Here is a 6201-nt window from a genome sequence, read left to right on the forward strand (position 1 = left end):
TCTCCGTTGCCCCACACGTGTGCTGGGGCTGGCATTAAACACGAAACCCAAAGCTCTATCCGTCCTCTGGCCCAAAGTGGGTGACCGGGTTGGGCAGGGATGGCCATGGCCATGGTGTGGGGGATTAGTTCACATGGGACCAGTAAGAGTGTAGACACAGCCCCATGGCTTGGTCTGGGAGGAGTGGGGAGCATTCTATAGGAAGGTACCCCAAAGCACATGTCTGCAAATTTGTGGGTATCCCCGCCGATGAAACGATGGTGGTGGGTGCTCAGTGATGACCGTAGACCTCCACGCCTCTGAGGTGAGACGCCAGGATGTCTGGGGAACCATGCCGCTTTGGGTCACGGCTGGAAACAGGAGGTGTGGGGAATGGCGTGAACAGCGCCCAGCTGGTGAAGTGCCTCACCTCTCAAAGGTTTCCCATTGTCCCGGATTCAAGCAGAGGCAGTGAACAGCTGCACAACAGTGGCGTGAGCACATTTGTGCTGTTTCCCAGTAATTCTTGCATATCCCGGCCGGACGTCAGGCTACACACATACAGTGCAGATGGTGATGGAGCAGGGGTTGCCTGGGCGACAGTCTGTGTTTCTCACACACCTGCAAAGGAATCCAGAACTTGCTGCTTCCCGAGTATCCCCAACTATTTAGGGGAGAAAGATACAGGGCACGTTGACTGCAGCACATAACGGTGGAGATGCTCTATTTGGAGCTAGGGGTGCTGGGAGTAGGGTAACCAATCAAGTAGGCAGTTAGAGCCACCTGTGTGAGAAATGAATTACTATCACCCTTTCAGAGTGGATGGGGACAGAGGTTGGAGTGAGAGCAGAAATGTCAGAATACTGTGGGTGCCAAAAATTGTATCCAAGTGGACACTTTGGTCAATGTTGCTCAAGCAGTAATTTGCCATGATCAGAAGTGTCTGGACGCTGATGGGAACCACTTTGAGCACTTCTTGTGATTGCAGACATCAAACGTGACTCGTATTCATGTTTTGTTAGTGGCATATATTGAGTATTACAATTTTAATGCAGTTTTTCCTTTCTTAAAATGCGTATGCATTTCGTTTTGGCACCCTCTGCCTACGTTGCATAGGTTTATAGCTCCGTGTTCCAGACATGACGAAGCGTGGTGATCGAAGGTGGCCAGGAGCACATCTATTGTAATTGGCTACGGGGAAGTCAGAGTAAAGAGTACTTGGCCAAGGCAAGTACTCTTGGCCTCCTTGGTGAGGAGATCCCACAGGACATACAAGGATTTGAGCTCCTACGGGATGGTTTTCGGAAGGCTACGTGGAGCAAGAATTGGTTCTGGACTGGTTGCTCTCAGGACAACAGGGTGTCCATAACATTTAGCCAGGAAGTGAGAAGAAGGGAAGATGGCTGGAGTTATCAGTAAAGAAACCCTGGGGAATATAGGGGATTTTGGGTCTATTTTAGTGGTTGCAGACTGCCTTGTTTTTGTCGTAACCCATGATGGTTGTGGATGACCTTCCCCTGACATTCTCTAGAGTTACAGTTGACCTTTGTACAATGCGGTGTTAGGGGCGTCCATCCCCATGCAGTAAAAACCCTGGGTAATATTTTTGAGTCCCCAAAACTTAGCTAATAATACCCAACTGGTGACTGGAAGCCGTATCCATCATCTAAACAGACTACTGATATATTTTGTATGCTATATGTATTGTATACGTATTCTTACAATAAAGTTAAGCTTGATAAAAAGAAAACGTTACTTAGAAAGCCGTAAAGAAGAGAAAATGCATTCACAGTACTGGACTGCATTTATCATACGGTAAGTTTACGTCATCTGTTTACAAAATCAGACAAATTGTCAGTACGTACACCAGTATTTTCTTATATGCAACAAAACACTGTAGCTGTTATATGTATCGCTAACTCGAGACATCAAAAGTGAAAAGATAACATGAAGAAGAAATTCATATTGATTGGCAGGTATTGATAACGTGCATTGATAATGAAGCAGCAGCAATATGACTATTTCATGGCAGCCTAGGGTCATCGAGACGACTGCTTCACGGTAGTAAGGACATCTCCAAAAATTTTCCAGTATATTTTCTAAAATCCATGTATATGTGGAGCCACGCAGTTCAAACCTGTGTTGTTCAAGGGTGGACTGTATTTTTATGTGCAATAGAGCCCGCCATGACTTAACCATGAATGATCAAGCTGGTTACTAGCAGTCAGATGGCAGGGCTGTTTTTTATTTTCTTGGAATGTCCTCGAAATGAACTCATCGCCTCGTGTCTTCTGGACTGACTGATGAAAGGGGGTCAAGAGGCAGAAATGACTATTGTATCAATGAGAGCAAATTCACTGGGCTCTCAGTGTGCATCTGGCCGCTCCTGGTGCTATTTACCATTCCCATCGCCCTAAGGGGGTGGCACCTGTATGTTTGTTTCAACTGAAGGAGTTAAAAAGCAGAAACTTTTAGCTCCCAGGTAAGTGAGGGATACAGCAGAAATGTCTAACTTGAGCTCATGCATATCTGGATAGTATTGGCTAGTTATCAGATAAAGAGAGCAAATGCTGTCAGTGTCTGCTACATCTGAACTCTGAATCCTATGAAATGTGAAAAGCATACATTGCTGTTACAACACCGCTTTAAGATCTCCGCCCCTCCAGCGAACGTTTCATGTGACCTGGACGCCACCGTTTCAAGGACCAACATAACCATAGAAGCTGACACTTCTGGAACTCAGCCAGGGACGCTTAATTTTTCTTTTTTCTTTTTTCTTTTTTTTAATTACAATTTCAAAAAAGTAAAAATTAAAAAAGTTCTTTATGTGCCATACGACAGATGGCTCTACTACTGAAGTAAAGCAAAGAGCCTGTGGGCTTGCACCCAGTATATGCAGCTGTAATCCAGCGAGAAAGAGAAGTAGAATTTTATTATTCAAATAAAAGAACTGACTATGCAGTAACAGACATCGAGTTCTGTGCAAAGAGAGGTTTTGCCCGTCTGAACTATATTTAAGAAACTTTGTAAAAATAGAAGAAAAGATGTATATAGCTGTGAGTTTAAACACACACACACACACACACACACACACACACACAGAAAACAGAACAAAACAAAAAGCAAACAAAAAAAGCTTTTATTGGTGTTTTCAGTTTGAAAGAGCTTTTAGCTAGACTGTGCTTTCCATTGTGGTCTGTATGTATATAAATATATATATATATATATACACACATTAGTCATTTCACCTCTGTTTCCTCCAGGACATAGGAGGGTTTTTTTCTTAATTACTTGTAAACGAAGAAACGGGGTTTCGTAACGCGTTTCATTTGTAGCAGGACGTGGTGTCACCTGGCGGACCCAGACTGCCTGTCGGTGTGACTGGGCGCCTTCCCCTTTTCAGGTTGCACAAGTGCATGCGACAGCATTCTTAGGAGACTGTTGTTTTAGGAAACTTTTATTTTTTGTGTGTGTGTGTTCTGCCTTCATGAAATCGCAATGCAAAGATGGGTCCCCGACGTGGAGTCTCTTTAAAGCGTGTCAAACGAGACACACGCACGTGCATAGCCACAGCAGGAAAACAAAAAAACAAAATACAGATCTCGTTCTGTAGTTCTGGTTCTTTGAATATGTTTGGGAAGAGTTGCTTCCCACCCCCAGGGTCCTGCCAAAAAAGGGAAGAAAGCTTGCCTTTGGTGGGTTCTGTGTTTCCCCAGCAGCTGCAGAAGGATTTGTCTCATGGAGTACCTGCTCAGCTTAGCTAATCAGATGGAAGGAGGGTGTGTGTCTTTCCTTTTTTGTTTCCGCGGTAAGCCCCTTATTTATCAGTAAGCAGGGTTTTTAATTCTTTATATCAATTATGGGATAAAACATATGCTTGTCCGAAAATACTACTACTTGTGGATCGGTCACCAATCAGTGGATATGCCAGAAAGAAAACAAACAAACAAAAACAAACAAAAGGGACAGACCATGACAAGTGCTTTGCGTGGGTTTTCCAGGAAGTGAGGGTAGCTTCACCGTCAAGATAACATGTGGAAATTGTTCGCCCCCTTTAAATTGGCCACCTGGGGACCAGAGATTTGTCCCTGGGAGATTTGGTCATTTTCTCATTGTTCTTTTAATCTCCCATGAAGAATAGTTACAGTGTCATAAACTGGAAGGATTCATAAATGGTAACAGCTGTTCCTTTATGGTTTTTTTTTTTGTCTTTCAAAAATTATTGCAACCCCAGGAAATAGTAGCCAAAGATATTCAAAGACAATGTCACTGGACTCAATCATCTTTATCATCGAAACCCAGTGTCAAATGTCATTGCTAAGGTGGGCGGGCATAATCCTCAAAGATAGCTCCCATCTCTAGTCTTTGAATGCTGAACCCCGAAACTCAAACTCTACTGATCTATATCAGAGTGTTAGAAAAAGGCCCTCTCCAGAAAGACCGTTCTTAGAAATGCATAAAAGTCACCCAATAAATTCAGTTGTTTGTCTTGGTTTCAGTTTGAGAGTGATTCTCTGTATATACACATGTGTAGTATTATGATCCCCAGCTGGCACACGGTGGAGCAACACTCCTTTTCTGCCACTAGAGGTGTCATGGAGAAGGTTTTTGTCCTCCGCTCATCATCTCTTCAAGCTAGCATCAGAGGCCATTTCTGCAAGCTCTGTATTATTATTATCCCCCAGCTGGGCTATCGCAAATAGGCTGTCCATCAAATTACACAGGGAGTGATGCTTTGCATCAGTGTGGGTCTGGTATGTTTGTAGTGTGAATTCCAGTATTTGTTTAGTATTTCCAATCGTCTTCTGCTAGCAATATGCACAGTAATGTATCAGGCTTGTGACATTTGGATAAGGAAAAAAAAAAAAGAGTTCTTGTTAAGTGAATAACGATGTTAGCTTTTACGGAAGGTTACGATCAAAAGCAATTTAATACACCTTAAAGGATATCTTATTTCTACATGGAAAGAAGTTATAGAATCTTCATAGAGTTCTATGAGAATAAAATATACTTGCTATCTAGAAAAAGGAGAAAAAATGAGAAAAAAAAATAAGTAAAAAAAAAAAAACTTTCTTAGGCTTTTATTCTCGACCTTCACAGGCACGCAGGGTTTAATGGTGTCTTGGGTTATTATTTTGCAATTTTGTTTTTGATTTTGCCTTAAGTAATGATAGAAGATATATATGGCTGGACACATATGTATAAACTTTTCAGCAGCATTTTTAATAATAAAATATCACAGTATTTTCTAATGCTTTGTGCAAATAATTACGCGTCCATTATTTTTTGTAGGCGGTTTGTAAGTTTACTTTTTCTTCACATGGCTTCTTCATTTTAAAAGTTAAGTGACCTATGTTGCAAACAGAAAACTCAGTTGGTAATGGGTCAGTTTCTTACTATTCGGTGCACGGTTTGGGGGCTGCTATCGGGTAGGTTCTCTGGGCCTGACTTTGGAGAAGGACACTCTGGATGGCAAAACTCATGGTAAGAAGTTTCCTGAAGTTTCTGGGTTTTGAACTGTGTTTGACATATAATGCCTTAAAGCTATCAAAGACAGAGCCTTATTGCAGTCAATCTTCAAGTGACAGCCATGAATTCTACCGAATAGACTCAAGAGGCAGAAATGACTATTGTATCAATGAGAGCAAATTCACTGGGCTCTCAGTGTGCATCTGGCCGCTCCTGGTGCTATTTACCATTCCCATCGCCCTAAGGGGGTGGCACCTGTATGTTTGTTTCAACTGAAGGAGTTAAAAAGCAGAAACTTTTAGCTCCCAGGTAAGTGAGGGATACAGCAGAAATGTCTAACTTGAGCTCATGCATATCTGGATAGTATTGGCTAGTTATCAGATAAAGAGAGCAAATGCTGTCAGTGTCTGCTACATCTGAACTCTGAATTTTTTTTAGATGTTACACTCAGCATTGGCTGAATGTGAGACACAGGAGATAAATATATATATATATAAAATTATATATTATATATAATACAGAAATAATGAATAATATATAATGACAAATCATATATTTTATATAAATTTTAATTTTATTATAAAGATACATTCTCTTATATTAAAATGCCATTGATAATTATATAATCTCTAATATATATTAATTTTATTTACAATTTATTAAATGTATATACATTTATATATCATATATCTCATACTATTATGTAATTCATGTACATATTCACATACATATTTTATACATTACATTTATTAT

The 6201-nt window shown here is 41.0% G+C and overlaps 1 protein-coding gene across 11 annotated transcripts in view; it reads left to right on the forward strand.

The window, feature by feature from the left end:
- NLGN4X (neuroligin 4 X-linked) overlaps positions 1–6201 on the forward strand; it is a 354171-nt gene that overhangs the window by 336477 nt on the left and 11493 nt on the right. The gene's annotated exons all lie outside the window — the stretch shown is intronic.

The sequence above is a fragment of the Hipposideros armiger genome, unplaced genomic scaffold (assembly GCF_001890085.2).
Source record: "Hipposideros armiger isolate ML-2016 unplaced genomic scaffold, ASM189008v1 scaffold_598, whole genome shotgun sequence".
In the NCBI taxonomy this organism is placed as follows: Eukaryota; Metazoa; Chordata; class Mammalia; order Chiroptera; family Hipposideridae; genus Hipposideros; species Hipposideros armiger.